Source organism: Tenrec ecaudatus, chromosome 13, assembly GCF_050624435.1.
Source record: "Tenrec ecaudatus isolate mTenEca1 chromosome 13, mTenEca1.hap1, whole genome shotgun sequence".
Classification (NCBI taxonomy): Eukaryota; Metazoa; Chordata; class Mammalia; order Afrosoricida; family Tenrecidae; genus Tenrec; species Tenrec ecaudatus.
This window is the reverse complement of record NC_134542.1, coordinates 7152181-7170088: the sequence shown is the minus strand read 5'-3', so window position 1 is coordinate 7170088 and position 17908 is coordinate 7152181. Positions and strand designations below refer to the sequence as shown.

Below are 17908 nucleotides of genomic sequence, written 5' to 3'. Positions count from 1 at the left end.
GACACAGAGGGAGAGTATGTGGGGAGTCCAGGAGGAGGTGCAGGTTGATGGCAGTATTGATCACCGAAGGTCACTTGACGCCCTCTTGAGCACCTGCAATTCCTCCTGCTGTCCTGCAGAGGGTGTAAGAGTGGACAAGGAACACCCGAGCATCGTGAGGTGGGCAGTCTGAGGACTTGTGTCATCAGGGTGCTGCTGTGGAGCTCGTCTTCAGCTGACCTTAAAAGGAGACCATGCCCTTATTTTTGTTGTTGTTTATTTTGGAGAAAAGAAAACTTGGTGCATTTCTATTCTTTAGAAACTCATAGGATTGCTATGAGGCTGAATCAACTCATCGGCGATGGTTTTGGTTTGCTGGTCTTTTTGTTGTTGTTGTTTATGTAGAGATTTAAAGGCACAGTAATTACGAACACATTTTAATATCAAAACCTAAGGTTTTATCATCAACTAGGAGGTCATGATCAGCCTGCTTTAAAAAGGGGTGGCCTGAGAGGGACAAAAAGCGAAACCCTATCTAACCATTTCTGAACAGTGAAAACAGAACATGAGCTTTAAACGAGGAAGAGGAAAAAAAAGACAAGACTGGGTTTTCTCCATTAATGAGAAGAAATTTTTATTTGTTTCTGAAAAAGTTAAAAATTTCAAATCACTTTGGCCAAAGTAAGAGTGTGGTCCCCCTGTGCCATCCTGAAACAGAGCTGGAGTTGGTTGGAGGTGCTCAGGCTGCTTCTCCTTTCTGCCAGCAGCAGAGTGTATTCAAATACTTGCATCTTCTCTTACCCAGGACTCTGGCCTCACTAAACTGACAGTCTAGCAAATGTTCCCAGTACTTTTACAGAACTTCGCAGGGAAGGCCTGAGAAGGTCTTCCGTGCTGCTTTAAAAATAGCATCTTTCCACATCACCTTCTCAATTGAAAGCTAATAACTTTGAAGATATATTTTCCAGGCGGTACCCCCTCCTCCCAGGGGCAATACTTGAAGCTGCTCAGTGAGCAGAGGATTCAGAGCCTTGCCAGGAAAGCCCTAGAATTCTTGAAGAGCAAAGCCTTTGAAAGGTTCATTGTTGTGGACAATCCCTTTGAAAGGGACCGCTTTATCTTGCTCCCGAACCTCTATAGGACAGACAGACAAGTTTCTGAAAAGAAACTCTGGGTGCTGCAGGAGAATCAGCTGTGTAGGTAATCCAGTATGGGTAGTGTGTGATTTGAAGAATGATAGTTCCATTTTTATGGTTGCCATAACAATCATACAGTTGTGCAAGAAATGTGTATAGCCTCTATAGACGGGCCCCATTGTCATGATTCTTCTCATATCAGAACAACTGTTTTCAGATCTGAAAAATAGAGGTGGCTTAACCCTTCCCACTTAGCTCAGCGTGCTCCCTGAGAATACTCTTTGGAGCTCCAAGGCTGTTGAAATGCATTCACCCCGTGCATTTGCACTTCAGCCTGATAAATGGATTGAGAATTATGGGTGATGATCCTTTTCAACAGCAGGTTCTGAATTCCTCCCTCGGGAATTCAAAGGATGAGGGGGGGGAAATACTGTTCCTCAAATAGCAATCTAGGAGCCGTGTCTAGACAGAGTTAATTCCTTGACTCTGTGACTATTCTTAATTCTGTCCACCAGAATTTAAATCCACTCCATTCTGGCTGTTATCCCACTGTTGCATCTCTGATAAGTCATATTAACATTTGCTTACAGTTTTTGCTTTGTTTTTACACATTAGCGCTGCTCCTTCTGAAAGTTACAGAGCAAACTTAAAAGAAGGGCAGTCTTTGCTCTTTGCTCCTTCCATGTGCAGCTTCCAAAAGAAAGCACTGGGAGTTGACTTTATCATATTCAGGAACTTTCACTTAAATAAACTTGACGTCAGGACACTGGATGTGAATTTTCAGGTTGGGGGTAGAACATTGTCAAATTTGGATGCTATACCTAAAAGTGAGGTCATTACCAATTCAGGCAACCATAGAGAAACTTGAATTATTCAACCAAAATGTTTCTAGGGTGTTTTAAGCCTTATAGTCAAGAACAAACCAAATGGCCAGCAGCTGAGCTCAGGGATGTCAACTTGCATCGAAATGGGACATCTCAGCGTAACAGGCTTCTTTTAGCTCTTCCCTTTTGGCTTCCTGTGCCCATAGGCCACAGCTGTGCAGTTCTGCATCCTGGGGCTCATGACATAATCCCTTTGAGCCTCAGTTTCCCCATACACAAAGTGAGAGCAAAAACAGTATCGATTAAAAAAATTTTTAATTGTTTTATTAGGAACCCATACAACTCTTATCACAATCCATACAGACATCAATTGTGTAAAGCACATTTGTACATTCATTGCCCTCATCATTCTCAAAACATTTGATCTCCACTTAAGCCCCTGGCATCAGCTCCTCATTTTCCCCCCTCCCTCCCCACGGCCCCCTCCCTCATGAACCCTTGATAACTTATACATTATTATTTGGTCATATCTTACACTATCCAACGTCTCCCTTCACCCACTTTTCTGTTGTCATCCCCCAGGGAGGAGGTCACATGTAGATCCTTGTGATCGGTTCCCACTTTCCACCCCACCCTCCCAGTATCACCACTCACACCACTGGTCGTGAAGGGATCATCCACCCTGGATGCCCTGTGTTTCCAGTTCCTATCTGTACCAGTGTACATCCTCTGGTCTAGCCATACTTGCAAGGTGGAATTGGGATCATGATAGTGGGGGAGAGGGGAGGAAGCATTTAGGAACTAGAGGAAAGTTGTATTTTTCATCGTTGCTACATTGCACCCTGACTGGCTTATTTCCTCCCTGAAACCCTTCTGTAAGGGGATGTCCAGTGGCCTACAAATCACCTCTGGGTCTCCACTCTGCACTCCCCTGCTCATTCACTATGGCAAGATTTTTTGTTCTGATGATGCCTGATACCTGATCCCTTTGACACCTCATGATCACACAGGCTGGTGTGCTTCTTCCATGTGGTCTTTGTTGCTTCTGAGCTAGATGGCTGCTTGTTTACCTTCAAGCCTTTAAGACCCCAGAAGCTATATCTTTTGATAGCCAGGCACCATCAGCTTTCTTCACCACATTTGCTTATGCATCCATTTGTCCTCAGTGATCATGTCGAGAAGGTGAGCATCATAGATTGCCAGTTTAATAGAAGAAAGTATTCTTGCATTGAGGGAGTATTTGAGTGGAGGCTCAATGTCTTTCTGCTACCTTAATATTAAACTGATACATATATGCACATAGATCTATTTCCCCATCCACATATATAAATATATTTGCATATGTACATGTCTTTAGCTAGATCTCTATAAATGCCCTTTTCCTCCCAGCTCTTTCCTCTTATTTCCTTTGACTTTCCTCCTGTCCTACTATCATGCTCAGTCCCCACCAGGGTTTCAGCAATTCCTCTTGGTTACATTACCCTTGATCATGCCCTACCAGGCCTCCCACACCCACCTCACCACCAATTTGGATCACTTGTTGTTCCCTTGTCCCTGGGTTTGTTAACACCACTACCTTTTCCCCCACCTCCCCCTCTCCCATGTCCCCCCAGAACTGTCAGTCCCGTTGTTTTTATCCTCCAGATTATTCATCCAGTCTATCTTATTTATACAGACCTGCGGAGATAACATGCACAAAAACAAGACAGAGCAAAAACAAGCAACAATATACAACAAAACAACAACAACAAACCAATGACGAAAAACAAAACACAATGAGAAAGAAAAGCTTGTAGTTAGTTCAAGGATTGTTTGTTGGCCTTTAGGAGGGTTTTCCAGTCCAGTATGCTGGGGCACCAAGCCCTGGCCTCAAAGTCCACCTTCGGCATTCCCTGGGGACCTCACCACTCTGTTCCCTTGCTGTTCTGTTGCACTGCCTTAGTGTTTTGCTTCGGTGTGGCAGGATCAGATCAGGTGCAGTTCCCTCACTGTGTCTCTGGTGTTGTCCGCTGTAGGGCTATGGGTCAGTGAGGGACATCATGTCTCATAGTGGGGTCTGCCATGTGGTCCTTGCTGTGGACTGGCTGCTGTAACTGGGAACATCGTCCTCACGGCCTGGTGGGCCAGGATGTGCTCCACTCTCTCCTCCTCCCCCTTCATCTGCACCTGTGTGCTCCGATCAGATATGTCCCTCTCCCAGAGATGCAGATTCAGTTCCGTCCTTTGAAATAAATTCTTCTGGAGGGAGGGGCAGGTGTCCACTTAGTAGTTGGGATTGTGGCCGGCCCCCCAGACCTCTCCACTAGTTCCCTACTCCATGCCCGCATGTTGCGTTCACATCTTGGAGCACTGGGTTGAAGTCTGGTCCTACTTTCCCTGTGGAGAGATAAACAATACCCTCCCCTTGGGTGGGTTAGTGCCCTGTGCCCCTGCTACCCATTTCTTTTTTTCTTTTTCTTTTTCCCCTTTCCCCAGCTCCTTTTTAGTTGTCTACCATGTGTATCCCTGCATTTGTTCTGGTCCCTGCCATATTAGCTGGTCCTCACCCCAGGAATGTTTGTATACAGTAGCTTTTTCCCTATACCCCTTTTGCATTTTTTTTAAAGGCTTACCTCAGTAGATTCATGTTGTACTTGTCTTTTTGTGCGTGGCTTACTTCGCTTAGCATGATTTCCTCCAGTTCTTCCCATGCAGCGATGTGCTTCATATGTTCATCACTGCTTTTCAGCGATGCGTAGTACTCCATTGTATGTATGTACCACAGCTTTTTAGTCCAATCATCAGTTGATGGAAATTTAGATTGTTTCCAACTTGCAGTTGTGAACTGTGCCACAATGAACATTAGAGCACAGATGTCTGGCTTTGGTTTGTTTCTCGCTTTTTCTGGGTATATGCCCAGTAGGGGGATTGCTGGGTTGTATGGTAACTCGATTTCCATCTGTTTTAGATATCACCAGATCAATTTCCATAGTGGCTGTACATACTTACAGGCCCACCAGCAGTGGATGAGAGTTCCTGTCTCCCCACAACCCCTCCAACACTTGGTGCTTTCTGATTTTTTTTTAATTGGACTACCTTTGAGGGTGTTAGGTGCTACCTCATTGTTGTTTTAATTTGCATTTCTCTTATGGCTAAAGATCGGGAACATTTTCTCATATGTTTGTTGGCCATTCGGATACTGCCCCTGTGAAATTTTTGTTCAGGCCCTTTGCCCACCTCCTCAGGGGGCAATTAGTTTTTTCCCTTTTGGAAGCTAGCAGAGTATTGTAGATTTTAGTAATAAGGCCTTTGTCTGATGTGTCATTGCTAAAGATGTTTTCCTAGTCCGTGGACTCTCTTATTACTCTCTTGGTGAATTCTTTCGATGTACACAGGTGTCTTATCTTCAGTATATCCCATTAGTCAATTTGTGCCTCCTCTGTGTTTGTGTCCTTCCCTATTTCTGATAGCCTATGTATTATTCCCTGTGCCCAAATTCTCAAGTCGGTCCCAATTCCCTCATTAATGGCCCTAATAGTTTGGGGTTTAACTTCAAGATCTGTGATCCACCTTGAGTTTATTCTTGTGCATGGAGTGAGAGAAGGGTCTTACTTCATTTTTTCTGCAGGTAAATATCCATTTTTTCCAGCACCACTTGTTAAAGAGGGCACCTACTTCCTATTGTATATTTGGGGGGCCTTATCACAAATCAGTTGTCTGTCTTGGACCTTTGTACTGCCTGCTCCTTTTACCCGAATTGCCAAACCCCCAGCCCCCACCCCCACCCCCGGCCTAGTCCACAGCTCACTTCCTCACCTCCTTCAAGTCCTCTTCAAATGTCAATCTATCGGTGAGGCGTCTTCCCCGACTATCTCAGTTGTAATCAGCGCTTCCATCTCCTTTATTCGGGTTGAACATGTCACCCCCCTGCCCACTTCCCATCACATTGAAATACAGGGCTGATTATTTTCTGCCTCCTCTCCGACCAGACTTGTAAGTGAATAGAAATCTCAAAGGTTCCCAAATACCTGGAGCAGCAGATGCCTCTTAAGCACTTAGACTTGTTAGAGGAAGCAAGTCTGGTCTTCCTTTTATTTTGACCTCTGACACCGATGACTGTTGTTCCGGTTCCTATTATTTCAATTTGTTCTGGACCATGAAATAAGCAGAACTTTATGGAGAAGAATACAATTACACATAGATGGTTTAGAACAAGAAAGGAATGGGCATATTTCTTGGGAAAAGTCATGGTGGAAGGGCTGCATTGTCGAAGGGGGAGTCAGCTAATTCTTTGTGGCTTGTGGCTATAAGAAGCTGAATTAAGAACTTTGGGGGAGACTGCAACCTAAGGTCCTCTCTAGTAGTTGGAGCTATCTTGCAATTGAGTGCTGCTCCCTCCCAAGCATGGATACAGGACATGTGTCGATCATCCTTATTAGTTTAAAGACACTTTGGGGATTAAGATTTAGACTAAAGCAACCTGTAGAGCAGCGGCTCTCAACCTGTGGGTCGGGACCCCTTTGGGGGTTGAATGACCCTTTCACAGGGATCGCCCGATTCATCACAGTAGCAAAATGACCATGATGAAGTAGCAGTGAAAATAATGTTATGGTTGGGTGTGGGTGGGGGGATCACCACCACATGAGGAACTGTGTGAAAGGGCGGTGGCATGAGGAAGGGTGAGAACCACTGGTGTCGAGACTTTTAAGTCTGATGAGTTTATGATGCTGATCTCTGAACCGAGTTGGAGTGAATTCCAGGATTTATTGTTAACTGAGAAAAAAGCAACGTGCCAAAGAGAATTAGTGTATGTGGAAAAAAAATCTATTTCAAAGAGAAGCACATAACGGATAAACCAGAAACGGGTTTTCCATGGAAGACGGGGTGGAGGGGCAAGGGGTGGGAGTGAGACTTCCCTGAGAGTTACTTGTATTTAGTCTGCACTTGTAAGCCATTTGAACTTCTGACTGTGAATTAGATGGGGATTACGTTTTAGTTTATCATTTTAGTATTCAACTCTAACTACTTATCCCAGTAGCTTGCCTCAGCCCACCTTTTTCTCTTCTCCTCCTTGTGAAACTCTACCTTCCTGTTCACCCACTCAAATACCTGCTTACCCTCTAGCCTGTTGTTCAACTATTAGCCGTTTTAAAGCACACTCAACAACGAGAGAAGGCCAGCATGAAAGCCCTAGAATTGAAACCAAGGAGAAACAAGTGAACCAAATACAAACAAGAGAATTAATTCAAGCATCGTATATACTCGAGTATAAGCCTAGTGTTCCAGCACATTTTTAATGCAGTTTCTGTGGTGAAATTAGGTGCCTGGGCTGATACTCGGGTTGGGTATACTTGCGTATACACAGTAGCTTTTGAATCTTCTGATTCTCTTCTAGGAATAAAGCAGAGGTTTGGTGTTGAGGCTTTCTGTTCAAGTCAAGAGTTAAGGTCCCAGAAACCCACAGAGGCAGTTCTTTCCTGTCCTGTAGGGTGGCTGTGAGCTGGAATGCACTCCATGGCAGGGAGTTGAGTTTGGTTTTTGGTTTTGCTCTGTGGTGCCCCTGGAAGCTGGGGCTCTCAAGCTATGAGTGTGCAGAAGAATGGGAGCCCGGGCTGTTAGATTTCAGTTGGAGGCATCGATACGAACTCACCATTTTGAAACAGCATGTTTGGTTGAAGCACCTGGAATTGCCGTTTCTTTGGCCACCCACGGACAAATACTGCCAATTCCATAGGGTTTGAAAGGCCCAGAAGCAACGACAGCCCCGTAGCAGTGAGCACATTTAGTGTTCTCTTTTGGTTTCTAAACCACACACCCCACAAACAGGTGTTGGCCTCTCTGAGGACATGGCCAGTTACTAGCCAGGGGTTCAAGGTGATTTGGAGACAGTCTGCTGGGCTGGAAAGCCCTGAGGGGACTTACCACAGTGACACAGGGGCCATGGGAGAGGGTTTTTGCCAGCCAAACTTGGGACAGTTCGAGCATTGGAAAGAATAGAAACGCAGTGGAGTCTACCACAGTTAATTTTTTAAAAGTCAGCAACCCTGTAATAACATTAAAAAAGGGCAAGAAGAGCTCTTCGTAGCAGAGGAGTGCCAGCTAATACGTGTAGAAGGCCCTGCGGGGCTACAAGACACCCTTTTACAGCTTGCAAGGGATGACTGATTGGACAACAATCATCAAAACCATGGGTTGAAAGTTCTTTTCTCTTGTTTGATAAGAAGATATTCAAATGATCTCAAAGTCTCAGTCCGCAAGTTGGTGACTTATTCATTAGAAAGAGTAAAAGATAGCCCTAAAGTGGACTATCCGGCCATCACCACTTTCAAGAAGCGATCAAATATAGCAGCCTGGCTTAGGGTGACACGCATGTGATCACTGTCAAGTTCAAGCCACAATGTCCAGTCCGAGTCTAGGGGAAGCCTTCCGCCTGTCAGTTTATAGGAAGGACAGAGGAAATTAATCCCTCCTTTCTCTCCCTCATTCCATGAGGAAATAATCAGATAACTCCGGAACATGAGACATTCTGTAAGACAGCTGGCCTGAATGTTTCAAACAAAAGTAATGTTCTATACATACATACATACATACATACATACATACATACATACATACATACATACATATGTAGATAGATACACACACACGAGGAGGCTTCAAAACATTCAGAGGAAAATGTCATGAAAAGATAAGAGAATTTTTCCATGGACTTTGTGAAGCTACCTCACATTTGTTTATATGATAGACATAATATTATCTTTGAAATTATAAGATAGTAGTTTTCTCTATCATCTATTCAGACTAGGCAGTCCGAGGGGCGTGGAGAAGGATGTAGCTGGTGAGGTAGATCACTGATACAGAGTGACACCCGCCAGGAGATGGCCCGACACAATGACTGCGAGAAGGGGCGGGCTCCCCGAGAGCAGCGCTTGATTGTGAGGGTGGCACAGGACTGGGCAGTGCTCCCTTCTGTTGTGGCCGGAGCCGGTTGCATCAGGACCGACTCAACTACACCCAACATCAGCAGCAGCATAGCCGAGTGCTAGAGGCACAGGCCTACAGACCTGTCTCGCCAAAGCCAGCACGCCAGCCTTGGTTCAGCAGCCCTGGCAGCACAGCGGCGTCCTACGCCCTAGTTCCACCCCTCCCCCCCACTCGCTGCTCTGTAAGAGGAAGGTGCTTCCGTGAAGAGGCCAGCCTTAGAAACCCTCTAGTGCAGCCCCACTCTGCCTTTGTGGCCCCTCTGGTCCCTGTGCGTCAGTCAGCCCAGCAGCACCCAGCAGCACAGCACCCCTTGAAAAGATGCTTGCTCAGGAGGAAAGCAACAAAACCGAAGACTTCTCGGGCCAGTGGGAAGCATTTGAAAATATCCTATGAATTGGATGATGTGGCATTATTAATCTCAGCTGGGTTCTGTCGAAGACTCCTTAATTTTAGAAAACACACGCTCTGATGTATCGAGGGGTGGCGGGCAAGTCAGCACCTCTGCAGCATATTCTGGAGGCAAGGAGACAAAAGTAACGTGTGGCCACATGTGACCACGTGGCTAATCTAGCTGGCTGTTCCCTGTACTATCCTTTCAACTTTGCTGAACGTTCCACATTTTTTGAAATGAAAAGCAAGGAGAAGAAAGTCAACGTTTACATGCGCTCCAGTCTGCCAGATGTGGACCAGCCCATGCTTGGATCTGGGTCTCCCGCAGCCTCAGCCCCATCTCGTCCTGCGGCCTTGGCTCCAGGACGTCGTGGACTGCAGCGTGGAAGGCGGCTCCAAGGGGGGCCGGGGCGGGGTGATTGCAGTGCTGGGTCCGTGTGTGCATGTGTGCGTGAGCAGGAACACCATGTGACAGTCCTTAGTCGCATCACTGCCATGTGATACTTGGATTGGGCTTCCAGTGGGCCCTGTGTCTTTCTCCTGTGCGAGACAGCCTGCGTGTGACCTTATCCTGGTCCCAGCACACCTTGGTCTTTCTACTCGAAATGCATAGGAAAAAATGCCCCCCGCCCCGCCCGGTTTTTGCCCCTGTCAGAAAGTCTGTGTCTTCCCACAATGACGGGCTTCGAAAACTTCCTGGAAAACTCTCCTGTCTTTCGATCCCATTTTCCATAAAATGTCATCCCCTTCCATGTGTGGCAGTAGCCTTTCTCACGTATGTGTGGCAATTGAATAGTGAAAAAACCTTGCAATATCCTCACCTGCCATCAGAAGAAAACCTCACCCAGGAGCCCACCCGGGTTTGAATGGTGACCCCCGGGCCCTTTGTCTGAGAGACTCAAGGTTTCTCCACCCCTGAGGAGAACCAGGGGCGCCTGAGCCAAAACAAGCCCCACATGTGACCTTTCTAGAAGAGCCCCGCACCCGCCCTGTGCCGGCCCTTTCCACCAGGGGAAAGGCTGCACTCTGGAGTGATTTTCTGTGCTGCCGCGGTTGGCGTGAAGTTTTCCAGCTTCCATGTAGACTGTGGTACCATCTAATCTGAAGACGCATTTGAGTAAAAATACTATCCTCTCACCACTGACCCAGATCCTCTCCCCAGAGTCATGGACAGAGGGGCCCTCTGACTCTGGGGAGCCTGGAAACGGTCCCTAAACCGCAGTTTGTAAAACACGGTTTTATGAGGAAAGAAGATGGGCTGAAGACAGAAAGGGACGCTCCTGGAAACAAGAGCCCTGTGGTGTGACCACAGGACTGGGGGCCAGGAAGTCATGAGTTCTAATCCTAAATGCATTCCCCACGACAACGAGGGGCCAGGGGAAAGTGCCGCGGAGAGCCCCCTCAGGCCTGTTTTCATGTCTGCATCCCTGCTCGCCGCATGAGCCTTCTGGGTGCTAGAAGGGAGGCTAAGAGAGCCGAGCCTCTTGGCCATGTCACCTGGAAGAGGCTGCCCCCAGTGCCACCCTCTGCCTGGGAAGCGCAGGAGCAAGAAGGGACTTCCTGAACGCTGTGGAGCATTGGGATTTTCAGGGCAGGCTTTAGACAAAGCAGCTGAGTGGCCGTGCCCCAGAGTTGGGAACGGCATGGACCACATTTCTGTGAGCAGAGGGTGCAGACAGGTTGGGCCCCGAGATCCCCCTCTGGTGAGTGAACGGGCTAATGTTGGGCAAGCCGACCGTACCATGGACGCAAGGCAAGGGGGTGTGCAAATGCCTGCTTGAAGCAGCGTCACCTGGCGGATCCAGTGACCCTTGGGGAGTAACCTCTGTGATGTGCTGGGGCCATGGTGACTGAGGTCCAGGGACAGGAAGGTGGCGGGCAAGGTTGTGAGGCAGTGTTGCCTTGGAGAGGGGCTGGAGAGGGGGCGAGAGGGGCTGCAGGGCCCCAAAAGAGTGCTTGAGTGCCAGGGATAGAAAGCCTGCCCACTTTGGTATTTCCTGGGGTCCTGGGCTGCATCTTAAAGGACTGTGGGAAGCTCTGTCTTAGTCTTCATGTATTGAATGAAACACACCGTCTGAGAGGTTTTCTGTCCCTTTAAAAATTCTGACTCAGCCCTGGGTCACGTGCCTCTAGACAACCTGGTTACATAACCCGTTGCTCTAAATGGGAGCTGGAGGCTCGTCCTTCCTCCCTCTCCCCAGCCTGGCACTGTTCTTTCTCTGGCTCAGGGGTCGCTCCCTCATGACCTGACCATGGACGCAGAACTCCCTGCATAGTTGCTCCCACCGGTTCTGGAAGCTGGCAGGCCCCGCGAGACCAGAATATTCCAGATGAGGAGCCAGGACAATCCCAGGCATGCTCCGGGTGTAGCAGCTGTGAGGTGCACAGCCCCATCACCCCAAGCCCGCCCCCGTGGGCCTAGCGCCCAAGTGCTGATGCCAGCAGCTCCCAGCCGTGGCCCATGACCAGAGGTGTCCACAGGCACCACAGCGTGGCCGATTCGTAACCGTGGCGATGACAAGAGACTAAGCGCTCTGGCTGGGGTTTGTCAGGGTCACTCACTGTTCCCTCACCGCTCCCAATTTTCCATCGTGCGCGGGAGTGGGTTTGAGGCTACTGCTGCTGCATGAAAAACTGCCTGGAAGCCGCCTCAGCGTGGCCGTCAGCGCTTCCTTCTCTGTGCAGTCTCTGCACCCGCCTCTCCCAGCAGCCCCGCAAGACAGCTTTCTAAGATGTGCCCAGATGGACCACATCTATGTATGTACTTACTCGCCCACTGTTTTCCAGAAGTGATCTGCAGCAGTCTGTAAATGAGCAGTGAAGCTCAGTGGGTTTTCTTTTTTAATTAGGAAATGGGGACACAGGGATGCATGAGCCCGAAAAGTAGACCCTGCCAGGATTAAGGTTCATCTGTGAAGTTTACAGGAAGTCCCGTAGAGACAAGCCACAAGTGGTTCGTCTGAGTTTCCTAGCAGCCAAAGCAAAGAGGTAAACTTAGTCAAGGATAAAATTCCCATGCCCATAAGATACACACAAACCAAGAGGACAAGTGCTTCCTCAGCATCCCCCATAAAACTCCCCATAATTGTTGCCATCAGGCTGATGCCGGCTCACGGGGACCCTATAGGACAGGGCAGAACTGCCCCTGTGGGCTTCCGAGAGCCTTGTCTTTCTCCTTCAGAGCAGCTGGTGGTTCTGAACTGCTGACCTCGCCGTTAGCAGCCCAACATGTTCATAACCACTGTGCCACCAAGGCTCCTGTAGATGCTCCTAGGAAATCAAATAGGGAAGGCCCTCACCGGCCTGCCCTGCAGTGGAGACCACAGCCATTCTGTTGACTGGTCACACTGTCCTTCCAGGTACATCCGTGGCTCAGCCTGGGAAGGACCGGGAGCAGGGTGGCTCAGTACAGCCTGTCGGTTCCTGGAGGGTCTCTCTGGAGAACCTTGGTACTGGAAGATGCTCTCTAACAAAAAGTTCCGGGGAATCTGAGCAGGAGCTGGGTGGTGCCAGAACTCTGAAGTTCTAGGAAGCCCTGCTGTGAAGAAATAATCTGTTTGATTGTGGTCCGGCATGGCCTGAACAGATGGCATCACAAGACTCTTGTGTAAGCACGTAAAACACTTATTAGCATGCTGAGGAATTGGGGAAACTGTTTACGCTGCCCCTAACATCTAAGAAACCAACTCAGACCCACTGCCGCGGAGTTCATGACAAGTCAGAGCGGCCCGTGTAGGATGGAATCTAGCTGCTCCTTAGGGTTTCCCAGACTATCCTGCACAGGAGCAGGCAGCCTCTTCTTTCTCTCTCGACAGAGTCTGGTGGGTTTGAACCTTTGGTAACAGTCCAGCGCTTAACCCACTTGTCACAGGAGTCCCTTAAGCGCTGCAGTAGGGGTGGGGGGACTTTCTTATTTTTTAATCATTTTATTAGGGGCACATACAACTCTCATCACAATCCATCCATACATCAATTGAATAAAGCACATCTGTACATTCATTGCCCTCATCATTCTCAAAACATTTGCTCTCCACTTAAGCCCCTGGCATCAGCTCCTCATTTTTCCCCCTCTCTCCCCACTGCCCCCTCCCTCATGAACCCTTGATAATTTATACATTATTATTTTGTCATATCTTACACTGTCTGGCGGCTCCCTTCACCTACTTTTCTGTTGTCCATCCCCCAGGGAGGAGGATATATGTAGATCCCTGTAACGGGTTCCCCCTTTCCACCCCATCCTCCCTCCACCCTCCCAGTATCACCACTCTCACCACTGGTCCTGAAGGGATCATCCATCCTGGATTCCCTGTGTTTCCAGTTCCTATCTATACCAGTGTACATCCTCTGGTCTAGCCGGGTTTGTGAGGTGGAATTGGGATCATGATAGTCGCCTGTGGGGGAGGTGGGGGAGAGGGAGGAAGCATTTAGGAGCTAGAGGAAAGTTGTATGTTTCATCGTACTACTTGGCATCCTGATTGGCTCATCTCCTCCCCATGGCCCTTCTGTAAGGTGGGGGGGTGGGGTCCAGTTGCCTTTAGATGGGCTTTGGGTCTCCACTCCGCACTCCTCCTCATTCACAATGATAGGATTTTTTATTCTGATGATGCCTGATACCTGACCCCTTTGACACCTCATGATCTCGCAGGCTGGTGTGCTTCTTCCATGGGTACTTTGTTGCTTCTGAGCTAAATGGCCGCTTATTTGCCTTCAACTCTTTAAGACCCCAGACGCTATATCTTTTGATAGCCGGCCACCATCAGCTTTCTTCACCACATTTGCTTATGCATCTGCTTTGTCTTCAGCGATTGTGTCAGGAAGGTGAGCATCATGGAATGCTAGTTTAATAGAAGAAAGTGTTCTTGCATTGAGGGAGTACTTGAGTGGAGGCCCAATGTCCATCTGCTACCTTAATACTAAACTGATACATATATGCACATAGATCTATTTCCACATCCTCATATATAAATATATTTACATATATACATGCCTTTATTTAGACCTCTATATATGCCCATTGCCTCTTAGCTCTTTCCTCTATTTCCTTTGACCTTCCTCTTGTCCCACTATCATGTTCAGCTTTCATTTGGATTTCAGTAATTCCTCTCAGTTACATTACCCTTGGTCACACTCTACCAGGCCTCCTATACCCTCCTCACCACCAGTTTGGATCACTTGTTGTTCCCTTGTCCCTGGATTTGTTAACACCACTTCCTTTCCCCCCACCGCCCCCTCTCCTATGTCCCCCCGGAACTGTCAGTCCCATTGTTTTCTCCTCCAGATTCTTAATCTAGCCTATCTTATTTAGACAGAGCTGCGGAGATAATTACATGCACAAAAACATGACAGAGCAAAACCAAGCAACAAAAGAAAACAACAACAAGAAAGAAAAGCTTGTAGTTAGCTCAAGGACTGTTTGTTGGCCTTTAGCAGTGTTTTCCGGTTGAGTCTGATGGGGTGCCAAGTCCTGACCCAAAGTCTATTTCGCTATTCCCTGGGACCTCCGTTGCTCTGCTCCCCTTGCTGTTCTGTTGCATGCCCTTAGTGTTTGCCTCACTGTCGTGGGATCACATTGGGCACAGTTCCCACACTGTGTCTCCAGTGTTGTCCCCTGTAGGGCTATGGATCAGTGAGGGACGTCATGTCTTAGTGGGGCCGGCCATATGGTCTTCTCTGTGGATTGGCTGCTCTGAGTGGGAATATTGTCTTCAAGGCTTGGGGGGCCAGGATGTGCTCCACTCTCTCTCCCCCTTCATTTGCTCCCGTGTGCTCTGATCAGACATGTTCCTCTCCCGGAGCTGCAGATTCAGTGCTGTCCTCTGAAATAAATTCTTCTAGGAGGTTGGCCAGGTATCCACATAGTTGGGATTGGGGCTGGCCCCTCAGACCTCTCCACTGGTAGGGTGGGGGGTCTTTCTATAGCGCTGCCAGAAGGTAACTGTTCCAGGCTCACAGTGCCTGTCACTGTTGCCCAACTTGTCCTGCACAAGGAAACAATTGGCTCTGTTGCCATCAAACTGTATTTGGGGATCTGAAATTTGCATGTCTCTGCTGGTCACATGTCGTGGAATCTCGCTCTTCTTTTGATTCCCCCACCCCAACCACCACCATTGAAAAATGCAAAGACCATTTTTAGCTCACAGGCCGGACAAACAGTTGGTGGACAGGGGCTCGGCGCCCTCTGATTTAAGAGTGGAGTTTGGGTCGCATACCCCCAGCTGGCCTTCCCGGGTATTGCTCTCCGAAGTCCGTGTTCTGTCCGACCGTTGTGTGTTTCTGGTTTGAGGACATATGTGCCTGAGATTTGAGTCTTTGCCATCAGGTCTAAGATGTTTCTCTCAGGAAGCATAGCGGGTCCTCCCAAGATGTTTGCCAACGAGCAGTCGCAGCCTTCCTGTGTCCCGTGTGGTTGAACGAGTGTTAGATTGCTAGTGGACGTGCAGCCACTCACCGAAAGGTGGATGTGTTTGAACTCACCCCAGGGCCCTCAGAACATAGGTGCCTGCCAATCCCTCTCCGAAAGGGACCTGACTTTGAAAGCCCTGGGGAGCAGGTTCACCCTGTACACCTGGGTTCACTTAACTGATAGCAGCCAACAACGACATCCTCCTTCATCCACCAGCTCCACAGAACCGAGAGTCTCGACGCCTCCAGCAACATGTGATTTTAAGAGAACAGAACTTTTCTGGTCAGCTCCTAGTTTACTGGAGCCCTCGCCACGAAAGTTAGCACCATGCTCTTTTTGATGGGCCCCAAGGGACGTTCTGTCGCTGGTTATGATGTCATGGTGCCAAGGCTGACGTAGCTGTGCCCGCGGAGTGCGCGTTGATGGGGTGCACACCGAGAGCAGCACAGCTCGCTGCTCCTGCAACGCTTCAGGGACTCAGAAACCCCCCTGGGACGAGATGAGTCAGAAGAAACCACAGCTCTGTGGCAGTGGTTTTGATTTTATGAGTTTTCAGCGTGTGTAAAACATCGTTCTAGGAGGCACAGGAACGAGAACCTCCCTAAACCTGCCTTTGAGTCGAATCAGTGCTTCAGTTGCATAGTCCAGTTCATATCTAACATCATTTAGGGAAGGGTTTGCCTTAATCTAGAATATGTACTGTTTTGATCTATAATATATACTGTACCTCCTCTCTATAAAAAATTGAAGAAACATTTTCACATACGCGTAAACATCTTTAATAGTTTGATGCCCATCTTAAATTAGCACCCACATCTTATGACCAACCAGCATATTTATATACCTTGAATTTTCAAATTTTCAAACCAACAAGCTTGTTACGAGGCTTGGTTCATAACTCCAGGTTGTCTGTAAGTCAGAGGGTGTGTCGTCCAGGTAGTATGAAACAGACCGCTGTTCAGTTTGTGCTTTGAGTTCAAGACTCCTGCCCGCCCCTGGGAGCTCTTTCCAGGGGTCACCAGTGTCTGGTTGTTTCCAGCCTCTTTTCTGGGTGGGGGCAGGACTTCTTTCTGTGTGAGTTTGTCCTGAGTCCTCAACCCTGTGTCCCCCACTCTATGTGTAACTCTTGTCAAAAGATCTATGAGGAGTGGGTCTCCTGATGAACCCCACTTTCTTCTTATCTCTACCTGCATGACCACACCTTTCGCCCCTCTTATTTAGTGATGACATAATTGCAGAAGATGAACCATTTTAAAGCCATGGGCTCTGACTGTTGTTTAGCAGTTTGAGTTCAAACAAACGTGAGAAGGTCACTGAACATCCTTGTCAGCAAACTCCTCTGATGGGCCAGGGTTGCTAGATTAGAGGAATCTCTGCAGAGTTCATTTGTCTTCCTTTGCAAAGTTTTACTTGCAGAGAAAAGTGTGAGGGGAACAAGGCCCATAACATTACAAATGAGCAAAAAATATCCGGAATGATAATACCCATTGATCAACTCTATTAATATTTAACACATGGCCTTTTTAGACTTTTCTTGATGGAGATCACATGTGTAGTGTTTTAGTTTTTAACGTAACAAGCAGTAAGGTTGATAGCAGGCGTCTGGGTTGGGTTTGGGGGTAGCACGTGGTCTTAGATCTGTGGGAGAAGCAAAAGCCACTGCCAGCAGAGTGGCTCCAACTCAGAGACTCTGTACAGCTTCCTGATTGTACGTCTCCACAGGGACAGACAGCTTGCTCGCTCTCCCACCACCGACATGCAGACACAGGAGAAACCCGACAGGCAGCAGTGGCCCTGTGCTGTGCCTCTGGAATCACACCTCCTCCCACAACCCAAGGCAGCCACAGCCATGCAGTGTCCACCACATGCCCGCACTCCCTCCCGATCCTGCTTACAACATGCTGACCTTTCTGAAATACCGATGGCCCTTGAAATCAAAGCACATACATCCTGCGGGGTTAGTTTGTCTCTATTAAAAGCTATTGTTAATTTGACGGTGCACATTGAAAGACTGCCGTAGATGGAGACATTGTGGCGAGATGATGGGGTCCATCCATAGGAGTGCGCAGTGGGCAGTAGGAAGCAGTGGGATAGCCGCTGAGGTCTGTGGGAAGAGCGACCATGAGAAAGACCTGGAGAACTAGGCCAGTCTCACCACGTCCTTGGTGCTGATGGAGGTGGCTGGGCCACGCTGGCACTGCACAGGAAGACCT

At 48.2% G+C, this 17908-nt stretch overlaps 1 protein-coding gene across 2 annotated transcripts in view; it reads left to right on the top strand.

Annotated features, from left to right (window-relative positions):
- The window catches only part of DIS3L2 (DIS3 like 3'-5' exoribonuclease 2), a 294286-nt gene that overhangs the window by 172747 nt on the left and 103631 nt on the right, over positions 1-17908 (top strand). The gene's annotated exons all lie outside the window — the stretch shown is intronic.